The 16,748-nt window shown below is 36.0% G+C and overlaps 1 pseudogene across 1 annotated transcript in view; it reads right to left on the bottom strand.

Moving 5' to 3' along the window:
* LOC308495058 (R-spondin-3-like) overlaps window positions 1–16,748 on the bottom strand; it is a 55,058-nt pseudogene that overhangs the window by 29,260 nt on the left and 9,050 nt on the right. Inside the window, exon 2 of the transcript in view lies at window positions 14,749–15,304. The product of the transcript in view is annotated as an R-spondin-3-like (transcript). The remainder of the gene's footprint in view (window positions 1–14,748; window positions 15,305–16,748) is intronic.

Raw genomic sequence — 16,748 nt, 5'->3', positions numbered from 1 at the left:
AAACTGCATAGAAGAAACATAGGTACTAAACTTATGGACCTTGGGTTCAATCTGCATTTTATGAATTTGACTCCAAAGGTAATGGAAGTAAAAGCTAAAATAAATGAATGGGTCTATATGAAACTTAAAAGCTTCTGCATAGCAAAAGAAACCATCGATAAAATAGAGGCAACCAACTGAATGGGAGAAGATTTTTGCAAACAGTGCCTCCGATAAGGGGCTAATATCAAAATATACAAGGAACTCATGAAACTCAACAACAAAAAACAAGCAACACAATTGAAAAATGGGCAGACTACCTGAAGAGACATTGCTCCAAAGAGGACATACAAATGGCAAATAGACATATGAAAAAATGCTCAACATCACTAATCATCAGAGAAATGCAAATAAAAACCACAATGAGACATCACCTCACCCCCGTCAGAATGGCCATCATCAACAAGACAAATAGTAACAAGTGCTGAAGAGGCTTGGAAAAAAAAGGAACCCTCATACACTGTTTGTGGGAATGCAGACTGGTGCAGTAGTTATGGAAGGCAGTGTGAAGTTTCCTCAAAAAATTAAGAATAGAATTACCATATGACCCTGCAATCTTTCTCCTGGGTATCTACCCCCCAAAAATTGAAAACATTTATGCATAAAGACATCTGTGCTCCAATGTTCATTGCAGCTTTGTTTACGGTGGCCAAGACATGGAAACAACCAAAATGTCCTTCGATAGATGAATGGATAAAGAAGTTGTGGTATATATACACTATGGAATACTATTCAGCGGTAAGAAAAGATGATATAGGAACTTTTGTGACAACAGGGATGGATCTTGTGAGTATAATGCTAAGCGAAATAAGTCAAACAGAAGAAGCAGAGAACCCTATGATTTCACTGATATGAGGTATATAAACCAAAAACAACAAAATAACAAGGCAAACAAATGAGAGACAAAAACTCATTGACACAGACAACAGTTTAGTGGTTACCAGAGGGTAAAGGAAGAGAAGGTGGTAGAGGAGGGTAAACGGGATCATATACATGGTGATGGAAGGAGAACTGACTCTGGGTGGTGAACACACAATGGCATTTATAGATGATGTAATACAGAATTGTGCACCTGAAATCTATGTAATTTCACTAACAATTGTTACCCCAATAAATTAATGAGATAAAAAAATAAAAAAAATGAAAAATACAGTGGTTCGGGCGAGGAAAAAAAACATAAAAAAATAAAAATAAAAAATAAAAAATAAAATATAATACATAAAATTAATAAATAAATATTATAAATTAAATTATTTGGAGACTATAAGGCATATACATTATTAACACATTAAGACATTTTTATAGTGTAACTGTGAGTGTTGAGTTGTTTATAGTATGTATAAATAATTGTTAGTCCTATGTTACCATACCAATTTCATCTTTATTTCCTAAAAATTAAGAAAAGCTAATAAATTACTGTTTTAATGACCAAAATTTGTTTGGAAAATGACAAACTATAGTGACTTAATAGACAATTATTAAAGAGCTCAAGTGGGCTCATGACAGCTAATGCCCCAGAGCCCAACAGAGGCAACAGAGGTAAATAGTCTTTCCATGAAAATGGCTTACTTGTTTATTTTAATAGCTCCTGACTAAGGGGAAGGGTTCAAATTTAACCCCCATCAAGGGACCAACTGCAATACCCTCCAGAGACTAAGCAGCCCTGTGAGAGGTAATCTTTACGTTTTCCCTCTACTTTCCTCTAGGTTACTGGTATCTCATGGAAAGGAATTGTGCACAAATCTTGTGCTCCAATTTTGGGGACTTCTGCCGAAAGAATGTCTCTTGATTGTCTGGCTCTGGTGGCCAGTGAAGTTTATATTTATTGGTTCCACAGGACTATAACATCAGAAACAGTTTGTAATGGGCAATCACCCAGGGCAGAGTGCAGAGGAAGCAAATTGAAACACCTATTCTTTCCATGAGAAAAGCCTATTTGCTTATCCTAATGGATAAGGACTGAGGGGCAGTCTTCTAATTTAACACAATTCTAGGGCCTTACTGTGAACTCCAATGACAAGGGAGGACAGGGGGCTCCATCTATGTGCTCTCCCTCTGCTCCATCGCAGATCAATGGTGTCTCCAACAGACAATTTCGTGCAAACTTCTGACACCCTGACATTTGTGGCTGTTACCTGGAGGACATATTGTTTGCTAACCTACCCCAGGTAGCCAGTGGAGCTTGTGTTTATTTGTTCAATGAGATAAAAGCAAACAAAGAAGCAGTTTTTAACTATCACCCCAAGGTTGCGGTGGAGATAAGTTATTTACCTAATATAGACTTCAATGTAATGGTAATAAAGATGCTTGTTGATATCAAGAGAACAATGAGTGAACAAAGTGAGATTTTTTTCAAAGAGATAGGAAGTATTAAAAAAAAACCCAAACAGAAATCACAGAGCTGAACAATACAATATCTGAGCTGAAAAATACAATGGAAATGTTCAACAGCAAACTAGATGAAGTGGAACAAAGGATCAGCAAAATCAGAGACACTGCATTGGAATTCATCAAATCAGAGGAGCAAAAAGAAAAAAAAAGAGTAAATATAGCTTAAGAGACTTATGGGACTTCAAGAAGATCACAATATAGTAGTCCCAGAAAACAAAGAAAGAGAATGTGACAAATAACTTATTTGAAGAAATAATGGCTGTGCTGGCCTGGTGGCTCAGGCGGTTGGAGCACTGTGCTCCTAAAGCCTCGGTCACCAGTTTGATTTACACATGGGCCAGTGTAAATCTCTGCAGCTAAGATTGTGAAGAATAGCTCTCCCTGCAGGTGAGCTGCTGTGAGCAGCTGGAGCTTGGTGTAGGCTGCCATGGGCTGCTGAGTGCTGCCTTGGGCTGCAGAGTGCCACTTTGAGTGACTGGTGGCCGTCATATGCTGTTGGAGGCTGCCGTGTGCCGCTGTAGGCTTCCATGGGCTGCTGTGTGCTGTTGTGGGCTACCGTGTGCTGCCGTGGGCTACCGAGTGCTGTTGTGGACTACCGTGTGCTGCTGTGAGCAGCTGAATGGTGACTGACTGCCTCAGCCGTGGGGAGTGCAAGGCTCATAATACCAGCATGGGCCAGGGAGATGTGTCCAATACAACTAGACTGAGAAACAACAGCTTGAACTGGAGTGGGGGGGGCGAAAGAAGGAGGGGAGAAATAATGGCTAAAACCTTCCAATACCTGAGGAAGGAAATAGACCATCAACATCCAGAAATACTAGATAGGTCCAAATAAGAAGAATCCAAAAAGAACAAGAAGGCACATTATAATTAAATAGTCAAACATAAAGAGAACAGCAGAAAACCAACCTGTTATATACATAAAGAGAATGACATAAGACAATGAGGAGATATTTCCACAGAAACATTGCAGGTCAGAAGGGAGTGACAAGATATATTCAAAGTATTGAAGAAAAAAAAAAAACCTGCCAGCCAAGTATACACTATCCAGCAGAAATATCTTTCAGAAATAAAGGGGAGATAGTTTATCAGACAAGCAAAAGCTGAAGAAGTTCAGCATCATTAGACCAGACTTACAAGAAATGGTGTTAATAAGTAATGAAAATATATATATAATTATAAATCCCACTGGTAAAGATAAATACATAGTTAATTCAGAATAACCTAATGTTGTAAATGGGGGGTGACTCATAAAACTAGTAGGAAGGTGATAAGACAAAAGTAGTAAAGTAAGTATAACAAAATAATTTACTAATGGATATGCCAGGTAAAATATGTAAATTGGGACATTAACAACTTAAAATACACTATAATAAATATAAGATTTTTTACATAAGCATCATGTGAATCACAAAACATACATCATATATATATATATATATACATATATATATATATATATATATATATATATATATATATATATGATATAGAGAAAGGAATCTAAGCATGTAACTACCAAAAAATAATCAAGTCACAAGAAAGACCAAGACAAAAAGAAAAAAAAAACAGGAATTAAAATACAGACAGAAAACAATTAACCAACTGCCAACACATCCATACCTATTAATAATCACTTTAAATAAAAATGGACTAATTTCTCCAATCAAAAGATATAGTGACTAAATGGATATAAACATATAAGACCCAACTCTATATTGCCAACAAGAGACTCACTTCAGATTTAAGAACACAAACGGATAAAAAATGAAGTGATTAAAAGCAGTATTCCATGTAAGTTTAAAGTAAAAGGAAGCTGGGGTAGCTATAATTATATCAGAAATAGATTTCAAGGCAAAGATTATAAAACACAAATAATTTTATATTTCATTTTTTAAATTTTTAATTAAATTGAAGTTTATTAGGGTGATAATTGTTAGTGAAGTTACATAGATTTCAGGTGTACAATTCTGTAATACATCATCTATAAATCCCATTGTGTGTTCACCACCCAGGGTCAGTTCTCTTTCCATCACCATATATATTGGATCCCTTTTACCCTCATTTACCATTAACCTGCCCGCTTACCCTCGCTAACCACTAACCTATTGTCTGTGTCTCTGAGTTTTTGTTTCTCCATTTGTTTGTCTTATTGTTTTGCTGCTTTCAGTTCTACATACTACATATCAGCAAAATAATATGGTTCTCGACTTTCTCTGTCTGACTTATTTCGCTTGCCATTATAAACTCAAGATCCTCCCATGTTGTCGCACATGGTACTATTTCCTCTTTTCTTATGCCAGAATAGTATTCCATTGTGTATATATACCACGACTTCTTCTGGGTCATGTGGTAATTTTATTCTTAATTTTTTGAGGAACCTCCACACTGCCTTCCTTAGCAGCTGTACCAGTCTGCATTCCCACCAACAGTGTATGAGGGTTCCATTTTCTCCACAGCCTCTCTAACACGTGTAACTGTTTGTCTTGTTGATGATAACCATTTTAACTGGGATGAGGTGATATCTCATTGTGGTTTTTATTTGCATTTCTTTGATGATTAGTGATGTTGAGCATTTTGTCATATGTCTATTTGCCATTTGTATGTCCTCTTTGGAGAAATGTTTTTTCAGGTCCTCTGCCCATTTTAATTGCATTGTTTGTTTTCTTGTTGTTGAATTTCTTATGTATTTTGGATATGAGCCCCTTATTAGAGGCGTTGTTTGTAAAAATCTTCTCCGATTCAGATGGTTGCCTCTTTATTTCGTCAATGGTTTCTTTTGCTGGGCAGAAGTTTTTTGGTTTCATATAGTCTCATTCATTTATTTTAGCTCTTACTTCCCTTGACTTTTACTTCCCTTCCCTTACTTCCCTTGGGTCAGATTCATAAAATGTTCTTTGAACCCAAGGAACATAAGTTTAGTGCTTATGTTTTCTTCTATGCATTTTATTGTTTCAGGTCTTATGTTTAGGTCTTTGATCTATTTTGAGTTAATTGTGTTACATGGAGACACATACAGTCTAGTTTCATTCCTTTGCATGTGGCTTTTCAATTCTCCCAGCACCATTTATTGAACAGGATTCTTCTTTCTGTTGTATGTTTTTGGCTTCTTTGTCAAAAATTATCTGTCCATATTTGTGTGGATTTATTTATTTCAGTTCTATTCCATTGGTCTGCGTGTCTGTTTTTCTGCCAATGCCATAATGTTTTGATTATTGTTGCCCTGTACTGCAAGCTGTAGTCAGGGACTGTGATACCTCCAGCATTGTTCTTTATTTCTTAGGATTGCTTTAGCTATTTGGGGTCTTCTGTGCTTCCATACAAATATGATAATTGTTTTCTTCTATTTCTTTTAAAAAATGTCATTGCAATTTTGATGGGGACTGCATTAAATGTATATATTTTTGGATGTAATATGGCTATTTTAACTATGTTGATTTTTCCAATCCATGAACACTGAATGTCTTTCCATTTCTTTGTGTCTTCTTCAATTTCTTTTAAAAATGTCTTGTAATTTTCAGTATATATCATGTCGCCCCAAAAATAAGACCTAACGGGAAAATAACCCTAACATGATTTTTCAGCATGATATCACCTAAACATATGGCCTAACGAGTCTTTTGAAGCAAAAATTGTTATATAATCCAGTCTTATTTTCAAGGAAACACCATAAGTCTTTCCCATTCTTGGTTAAGTGCATTCTAAATATTTATTCTTTTTGTTGCAATTGCAAAATGATTTTTTTTAATTTCTTTTTCTGAGATTTCATTGTATGTACATAGCAATGCAATGGATTTTTGAATGTTGACTTTGTAACCAGCAACTTGACTGTATTCATTTATTATTTCCAATAGCTATTTGGTACAGTCTTTAGAGTTTTGTATATAGAGCATAATGTCACCTGAAAAAAGTGACAATTTAACTTCTTCATTCGCACCGTGGATGACTTTTAAAAAATTTATTGGGGTGACAATTGTTAGTAAAATTACATAGATTTCAGGTGTACAATTCCGTATTACATCATCTATAAATCTTATTGTGTGTTCACCACAGAGTCAGTTCTGCTTCCATCATCATATATTTGATCCCCCTTACCCTCATCTCCCATCCCCCTCCCCCCTTACACTCTGGTAACCACTAAACTATTGTCTGTGTCTATGAGTTTTTGTTTCTCATTTATTTGTCTTGTTCTTGTGTTGTTTTTGGTTTATATACCACATATTAGTGAAATCATATGGTTCTCTGCTTTTTCTGTCTGACTTATTTTGCTTAGCATTATACTCTCAAGATCCATCCATGTTGTCACAAATGTTCCTATATCATCTTTTCTTACCACTGAATAGTATTCCATTGGGTATATATACCACAACTTCTTTATCCATTCATCTATCGAAGGACATTTTGGTTGTTTCCATTCCTTGGCCACTGTAAACAAAGCTGTAAGGAACATTGGAGCACACGTGTCTTTATGTATAAACGTTTTCAGATTTTTTTGGTGGATACCGAGGAGAGGAATTGCTGGATCATATGGGAATTCTATTTGTAATTTTTTGAGGAATCTCCACACTGCCTTCCATAACGGCTGCACCATTATGCATTCCCACCAACAGTATATGAGGGTTCCTTTTTCTCCACAGCCTCTACAACACTTGTTACTATTTGTCTTGTTGATGGTAGCCATTCTGACTGGGGTGAGGTAATATCTCATTGTGGTTTTTATTTGCATTTCTCTGATGATTAGTGATGTTGAGCATTTTTTCATATGTCTATTTCCCATTTGTATGTCTAATTAGGAGAAATGTCTCTTCAGGTGGTCTGCCAATTTTTCAATTGGGTTGTTTGCCTTTTTGTTGTTGAGTTGCATGAGTTCCTTGTATACTTTAGATATTAGCCCCTTATAGGAGGAACTGTTTTCAAAAATCTTCTCCTATTCAGATGGTTGCCACTTTATTTTGTCGATGGTTTCCTTTGCTGTGCAGAAGCTTTAAAGTTTCATATAGTCCCATTTGTTTATTTTAGATTTTACTTCCATTTCCTTTGGAGTCAAATTCATAAAATGTTCTTTCAACCCAAGGTCCATAAGTTTAGTACCTATGTTTACTTCTATGCAGTTTATTGTGTCAGGTCTTATGCTTAAGTCTTTGATCCATTTTTAATTAATTTTGGTACATGGTGACAGATAGTAGTCCAGTTTCATTCTTTCACACATGGCTTTACGATTCTCCCAGCACCATTTATTGAAGAGGCTGTCTTTTCTCAATTGTGTGTTTTTTGCTTCTTTTTCAAAAATTACCTGTCCATATTTATGTGGTTTTATTTCTGGGTTGTCAATTCTATTCCACTGGTCTACGTGTCTGTTTTTCTGCCATACCATGCTGGTTTGATTATTGTAGCCCTGTAGTACAAGCTAAAGTCAGGGAGTGTGATACCTCCAGTATTGCTCTTTTTGGCTATTCAGGGTCTTTTGTGGTTCCAAAAAAATCGGATGATTTTACTTCTCTAAAAAATGCCATTGGGATATTGATGGGGATGGCATTAAATCTGTATATTGCTTTGGGTAATGTGGCCATTTTAACTATGTTAATTCTTCCAATACATGAGCACGGAATGTCTTTCCATTTCTTTGTGTCTTCTTCAATTTCTTTCAAAAATGTCTTATAGTTTTCAGCAAATAAATCCTTCACATTTTTGGTTAAGTTTATTCCTAGGTATTTTATTCTTTTTGCTGCACTTGCAAAGGGAATTGTTTTTTGTATTTCTTTTCTGAGATTTCATTGTTAGTATATAGGAATGTGATGGACTTTTGTACGTTGATTTTGTAGCCAGCCACTTTACTGTATTCGTCATTGTTTGTAATAGCTTTTGGTGGAGTCTTTAGGGTATTCTGTATATGGCAGCATGTCATCTGGAAAGAGTGATAATTTAACTTCTTCATTCCCAATTTGGATGCCTTGTATTTCTTTCTCTTGCCTGATTGCTCTGGCAAGGACTTCCAACACTATGTTGAAAAGCATAGGTGATAGGGGACAACCCTGTCATGTTACTAAACATAGAGCAAAGGATCCAGTTCTGTCCACAAGTTTTGGTTGTTCTCATGAACAATTTGTTTGAATATATTCTCTGTTCCCTTCTCTCTTTCTTCTTCTTCTGGTATGCCCATTATTCTTATAATTCTCTTTCTGATAGAGTCAGAAAGTTCTTGTACAGCTCTTTCATTTCTTTTAAGTCTCAAGTCTCTTTCTTCTTCCATCTGTGTAACTTCCAGGTTTCTATCTTCGATGTCACTGATTCTTTCCTCCATCTGGTCAACTCTACTACGTAGCTGGTTATTTCATTCTTAATTTCTACTATTGAGTTCTTAATCTCCAGAAATTCCATTTGGTTCTTTTTTAAAATTTCAATCTCTTTCGTAAAATGCTCATGTTGTTCTTTGATTGCATTTCTGAGTTCATTAAATTGCCTTTCTGTGTTTTCTTGCATCTCGTTGAGTTTTTTGAGAACTGCAATCTTGAATTCTCTGTCATTTAAGTCACATATTTCCATATTTTTAAGTTCCTTGTCTGGAGACTTTTCACTTACTTTCTGAGGTTTCTTGTTGCCTTGGTTATTCATGGCAATTACTGATTTATTATTTCTCTTCCTAGACATCTACAGGAGTGGCTTCTGCAACAGGTTGATTGGAAGAGATCTTTCTTTTGCTTTCCAATATTTATTGGTAGAATGTTTTATTTTCTCTCCGACTACCGCCTTTTTCTCTCTCTCACATGGTACTGCTATGTTTTCTCTTCACTATTTCAGCTTTTCACACAATGGGGGATTCCGTGGAAGATGGGCTTCCCCTCTGTTAATAGTTTGCCTGGGTCATAGGGCGCAGTGTTTGTGTGGGTATGCGAAGAGCTTCTGAAGTTCCAAAGCGCCTCTTGCACTAGATTCACAGCCCATATGTTTCAGCAGTTTTTTTACTCTTGTAGGGATCTGCCCAGATAGGTGGGGCGAGTGACGGGGTGATTTGTAATAGGTGGCCGAGAGCAATGGTGGCCACCACCACCACAGCAGGTTCTGCTTCTACAGCTCCCTCCCCTTTCCTGGAACTAGTTGTTCTGGGAATCTGTGTCTGCGGTCCACAGTTCTCAGAACATCAAATATTCTGTTATTTTGATCTGACACTGCTACTGTTCCGCTTCTAGCACTGGGCAGGTGGTGTCGGGGTGAGCTCTGGGAGGGTAGGGAGGGGGCGGCTAGTCTCAGTGCCTAAGGCTTTCGTTCTCTGCTCAGCAGTGAGGTCTTAAACCACTCTTTTCAGTGTTCTTCCCTCAGTCTTTTCTCTGAGGTCTCTGCTGTGAGCGTGGGATTCAGCCCTGTTATGTGCTGTGTCCTCAGCCCTGTGGGCCATAAATGGAGCCCTAGCAGTCTGAGTTCTTCCCTCTCCCACAGCTTTGGTAGTTCCAGGATGCAGCGAGCTTGATGCACTGAGCTAGGTCTGCATCCTATGCGCATGAGTCTCTGTCTCCGCACTTCTCCCTTCCCTCCTCCGCTGCCTGTGCGATTCGCCAACCTTTAGGTGAATTCAGTAGTGGGCCTATTCGTCTTGCCTGTCTGCTGTGCAGGGAGTCCTTTCTGGAGTTATGGTTGTTCAATTAGTTGTTAATTCCAGGGGTGATTTACAGAGGCTCACCTCATGCCACCATTTTGATGGCACATACATTGTGGATGACTTTTACATCTTTTTCTTGCCTGATTGCTTTGGCTGGGACTTCCAAAACTATGTTTAAAGCAAAGGTGATGGGAGAACCCCTGTCGTTTTCCTAAATGTAGAGCAAAGGACTTCAGTTTTCACCATTAATTACGATATTAGCTGAGGGTTCATCATATATGGCCTTTATTATGTTAAGGCATTTCTCTCTTCTACCTAATTTATTAGTGTTTTACTTAATCATAAATAGTTGTTTTATCTTGTGAAACACATTTTCTGCATCTATTGATATAATCATATGATTTTTGTCTTTTTATTTAGTTATGTGGTGTACCACGTTGATCTATTTGCCTATGTTCAACTATCCTTGGGCCCCTGGGATGAAACCCACTTGGTGGTGATGTATAATTTTTTTAATGCATTGATACTTTCGTTTTTCTAGAATTTTGTTTCAAATTTTTGCATCTGTATTCATCAGAGATATTGGTCTCTAATTTAATTTTATTTGTGTTATCCCTATTAGGTTGTGGTATCAGGGTGATATTGGCCTCATAAAATGAGTTAGGGAGTACTTACTGTCTCTTCTTCAATTTTTGGTAGAGTTTGAGTAGAACAGGTATTAGATCCTCTTTGAATTTTTGGTAGAATTCACTAATGAAGCCATCTGATCCAAGACTTTGCTTTTGGGAATGTTTCTGATGACTGATTCAATTTCGTTACTGGTGATTGGTCTGTTTAGATTTTCCAATTCTTCATGATTCATCCTAGGAAGGCCATATGTTTCTAAGAACTTGTCCATTTCTTCTAGGTTATTGAATTTGCTGGCGTATAATCCTTCATAGTATTATTGTATGATCTTTGTACTTATGTGGTGTCTGTGATAACTTCCCCTCTCTTATTTCTGATTTTGTTTATTTCTGTCTTTTCTCTTTTTATCTTAGTGAGTCTAACCAAGGATTTGTTAATTTTATTAATCTTTTCAAAGAACGAGCTCTTTGTCACATTAACTTTTTCTATTGTCTTTTTGTTCTCTATTTCACTGAGTTCTGCTCTGATTTTTATTATTTCCTTCCTTCTGCTGACTTTGGTTTTCATTTGTTCTATTTCTAGTTCTTTAACGTGTAACGCGAGGTTATTTTTGTTAGTGTTTTTTCTTGTTTCTTGAGATAGGCCTGTACTGATAGAAATTTCCCTCTTAAAACTGCTGTCACTGCATCCCAAAATTTTAGTAGGATGTATTTTCATTCTCATCTGTTTCTATATATACTTTGATCTCTCCTCTTATTTCTTGTTTGACCAATTCATTTCTTAAAAGTATATTGTTTAATCTCTACATGTTTGTGTTTTTTCCTGCTTTCTTTTTGTAGTTGGTATCCAACTGCAAAGCCTTGTGATCAGAGAATATACTTGGTATGATTTCAATCTTCTTAAATTTTCTGAGGCTAATTTTATGTCCCAATATATAATCTATCCTTGAGAATGTCCCATGTACACTGGAACAGAATATATAGGCAGATGATCTAAGATGAAGGGCTCTGTTAATGTCATTATGTCCATTTCATCTAAGGTGTCTTTAGGACTGATATTTCTTTATTTATTTTCTGTTTAGATGATCTATTCATAACTGCCAATGATGTATTTAGGTCCCCTACTAGAATTGTTTTTTGGTCAGTGTCTCCCTTTAGTTCTGTTAGTAGTTGCTTGGTATATTTTTGTGCTCCCTGATTGGGGGCATAGATATTGACAATGATTATGTCTTCTTGTTGTATAGTCCCCATTATCCTTATGAAATGTCCATCTCTGTCTCTTGTTACCTTTTTTATCCTTACGTCTATTTCATCTGATATCAGTATGGTTCCACCTGATTTTCTCTGGATACCATTTGCTTGGAGTGTCAATTTCCATCCTTTCACTTTGAGTCTATGCTTGTCCTTTTAGCTGAGATGTGTCTCTTGAAGGCTGTGTATGGTTGAGTTTAGTTTTTTGATCTATTCTGCTACTCTGTGCCTTTTTATTGGAGAGTTCAGTCCATTTACATTTAGCGTGATTACTGATTTATGAGGATTTCCTATCAGTCTGTCTTTGGTTTTCTGGTAGGACTGTGTCCCCATCTTTCTTTGCCTTTTGTTGCTGTCAATTAGTTCAGTGTGGTAATCTTGATATTTCTCTGTGTTTTTTTCTTTTATTACATTATATATTTCAGTGCGTCCCTGCACTTTCTGCTTCCCTCCTTGACGAGCTTACCCAATTTGCCCACCTTTATGTGAAATCAGTTGTGAGCCTGTTAGCCTTGCCTGTCTGCTGTTCAGGGAGTCCTTTGTTGTATTATAGTTGTTCAATTTGTTGTAAATTCCAGGTGAGATTTCAAGATCTCACCTCACGCAGGTATTTCTATGATGTCCTCTCTTGACAAAATATTAAACTTGAAGAGACAGTCTCCTTTTCCACCTATAAAGAACATTTTTTCTTGAAGGATGTCATCTCAAGTCTCTGGAATCCAAAATAAGAATTTACAACTGTAATGTTTTCTATTTTAATTTTATCACCTTGGTAATAATATTTTGCTGACATTATTTACAATGAAGTTATTCTAATAGTAATATAATTATACCAAGATGCAAAAACTCAGTCCTTTCTATTTCCTGAATGTAAAATTATTTCTGACACAAAATAAATTATTATAATTTTCATAAAGGCTAGTACATCTAGGAGCACTCAATTAATATGTAGTTTTTGAGGCACATGAACCCTTTGTACTCTGACATACCTGGAAATTAGAAGTTCTGTTTAGCAGAATAATTTTGTAATATGCATTTACCATATATAACAATGATTCAGTGTTTGAGAAGGTCTCGACATGTCATAATTATAAGTATCAATTTCTTTTTTTTTTGGTACATAAATCAATATTTATTGAGTACATGAACAAGTAAAATAATAAGGGGCCATTTTTTATCTTGCATTAAGAAATCTTTATGAAATGTTGTTTCTAATGCTGACTTTTTCAAGTTGAAGTACTTATGTGTGAGAAAAACAACAACAACAAAAAAAAACCTCTGAGAACCACCACCTTGTGTTTGTTGAGTTTTCTATATTTTACAAAAACTGTCTCACAGAATATCACATTGTACCCCATAATCATCTCATGAGTAAAACAGGTCTTGTATCATCTCTTTCTTTATTTTAGGAAACTGACTTTCAGGGGGGAAATGATTGATAATTAGTGTCATATATAGGAAATATAAAACTAGAATTTCTGACTTCTAACCGAGAGCCTTTTTCATATTATGGAGCTATTTGTTTACGAACACCATTTATTTCTGGATGTATGAAGTATGCTGTATTTGTTGAACAGTATCTGAATTTTAAAAATTTGCAAAGTACAGGTGACCCAAGTTCTTTCTTGTATGGGCAATATTCAAGTTTGCACAGCACCCTCCTCTGTGTTTCTACTGAACTTTGTTCACACACACACATATATTCTCCCTTAATACATGGTATTGTGATTATCTGTTTAAATATCTCAGCCTTCTGTTGTTCTCTGAGTGAATCTTCAGGATAGAAATTGTACCCTATTCAGTTGGGAATCCACAAGGCTTAGCACGGTGTGTGGCCATGAAGTAACAATTCAATAAAGTGATGTTGAATGAATGAATGAATGAAATAAGCAAAGGAAGTTCAACTACAGAGGTAGCCAAACTCTTTTCCAGTTACAATTAATTGAGAGGATCAATTATTGACTCACCAGATAGTTACCAGTAGTTATATAAAGCTATATAGCATATCTATAGGCAGGCAGTGGTGCTGAAAACATTAGTGAGAAAGATGAAAAAATTAAATGTTAAAGGCCAACACTTCTAAATGGAAGTTTGATCACCTTGAAACATCATATTAAATGGTATATTTCTCCTTGGTAATCATAAGACTTCAGAACAATCCCTGAGATGGAGTTATTTAATATTGATCTAATAGGTTCTGTAATCTGGTATATAAAGTTAGTGTAATATGGAAAAAAAATTGGGGGGAATCAAATGTCATTAATGCTTGTATTATAGTTATAAAATATAACCTTGTTTTTTCCCCTCAAATGTAAAGTCAGTATTAATAACATATATCCATTTAAAGATTTTAAAAATTCTGTGTTACTTTTAAAATAGGTTTAGCTATAAAAGCCTACAACCTAACTGCACTACTTTGGTTTGTAGGCAATGAAGAAAAGAGTACATTGATTTCTGGCATCTCTTTATCATGGTTTTGTACCACATGGTATTAGATCTTGTGTTTACAAGGCTTCCCAAGTTTTTCAGGTACTCTGAAGGTGAATGATAGAAAAGATAATGCACCCCACCGAAAAAAAGAAATTAGGCATAATGCCTGTAATGTAGCCTCCCTCATCAGGATTCAATTAACACACCTCTATAGTGGTTTAAAGTTCTCGTATCAGTGTCCATTTTTAAAATTACATATCTATATTCCATAATTTATAGCCAACGTATTCTTTGGTTGGTACACTTTTTAGCGTTTTAGACACAGGTGATAATACTGAATCTGTCCTAAGAAATAAAGTACAATTTGCATGAAATTATGAAGATTCAAATAAGTGCATTTTGTTGGTATGATTGTACCTCGTTCTCTTTTCTGACACTTCTTTCGTTGCACTGTACACTTTCTTGTCTCACTCGTGGGGGGACACAGGTTCCCCTTTGCTGATGGATGCTGTTTTATTTCTTGGACCCTTGTTTCAGTCCCTCTTTTGAAGCCACATGTTTTTCCTTTCTTTTTCCATGGACCCCAAGGACTCCATTCACTGGCTTCACAGTGCACAATGCTGACGCATTCCATAGTATGGGTGTTGGCTTCCAACCCTTCTGGGCAATTGTCAAGGCACTTTCCAAGGTGTAAGTAAAATCCACTTTTACACTTTGTGCAGAAATTTTTGTTGAAACATGTGTCACAGTCAGCTTTGCGTTTTGTACACTTATTTATATCTGGATATCGAGTTCCATAATATCCACTTGGACATGAAGAGAGACACACTCCAATCTGCTTCATACCAATTCTTTCAGAACAAAAAATAGTTTGAGCTTACATGACAAACATCCATTGTAAACTGAACATGTTGCACAGCCTCCTTGGCAGCCTTGACTGACGTTAGGATGCACACTATATTCTCGCTGGTGTCTGGGTTGGAGACACAGGAAGCAGGCTCCACATTATGTGCAATCCGCTGTCCGCTTCTCTGCCAACCAACCAACCCTGCAAAATGCAATCCACTGTAAGTATCAATTTCAATTGTACTGCGGATGTTCAGAAGTGTTGGCTAATAAATATCCCCATGTCAGCTGATGGAGAATTTACTATGTTTTTGGGACAGATGAGCAACTAATACATATTGATTTTTATTACTGTTGATATAGAGAGGGTCTGGGTCTACACAGATCATTATTCTCAGTATATGAACATGTATTTCTTTTTCATATTATTCCTCTGTTATTTGAACAAGGAAAATTGTCAGAGAAGATACTGAAGATAACTAAAGGGGTTGGTTTATCTGAAAAGACAAGGAAGAAACAAAACACTTTTTATGTTCATCTTTTGGGTTCAGACACTTTGTTTGTAAATATTTAAATTCCGTCAACATTTATTGAACACCTAGTGAGTGTCAAAAAATTAACTAGGCTACTGCATCTGGATCTAGATAGACCAATTTAATTCAGCAAATCACCATTAAAAGAACTATGGCTGTGAAAAAGGCATATGAAATTTTCAACATCTATTATTTAAACAAAACAACATTAGAAAAAGGGTATACACAATATAAGAAATGTTTTAACCATGATAAAGACTACCTATTTGAAACCCAAAGCAAATATAGCCAATAAGCAAAAACAAAACAAAACAAAACAAACAAACAAAAAGACCCGGCTCAAGTCAGTCTTTCAAAATAAGCTAAATTAAGCTTTGCTTTTATGACTGAACTAGCTTTGTCTACTCAGGGAATTTTCGAGGCTAGTCTGCATTTATTATTTATGTTAACAATTTTCCCCTTTTGGTCAAACTCTCAGCCTGCTCAACTGATATAAAATTATTCTTGATTACCACCAGTAATGTAATCAGGCTGAAGAGTCACATATTTCCTGTGTCCATTAGTTGAACTGTCAGGCTAGAGGGCCACATGGTCACCATCTTCATCATTTGTGTGGTTATTGTTGATATCATCCAGTTGTTGATCTTGATGGATACCATTTGGCATGTGGCTGCTAAACGGAATTTAAAACACTGCAGAGTACACTGGGGTGCCAAAAATTGTATACATGTGGACACTTAGTCAACGTTGTTCAAGCAGTAGTTCGCTGTAATCAGAACTGTCTGGATGTTGATGGTAACTACTTTGAATACCTCTTGTAATTTTAGAAGTCAAACATGACTTGTATTCATCTTTTGCTATTGGTATATATTGAGTACTGCAATTTTAATACTTTTTTCTTTCTTAAAATGTGTATACATTTTTTATGGCACTCTTCGTATAAAAAACTTGAGAGGTTAATATTATGACTATAAGGAGAACAATGGCCAAGGATTGAAAAATTCCGCAGAGCAGAGATTCTTAGGAGACAAGACTTAA

Source organism: Rhinolophus hipposideros, assembly GCF_964194185.1.
Source record: "Rhinolophus hipposideros genome assembly, chromosome: X".
Classification (NCBI taxonomy): Eukaryota; Metazoa; Chordata; class Mammalia; order Chiroptera; family Rhinolophidae; genus Rhinolophus; species Rhinolophus hipposideros.
The sequence above is the reverse complement of the archived record's forward strand: the minus strand, read 5'-3'. Positions and strand labels throughout refer to the sequence as shown.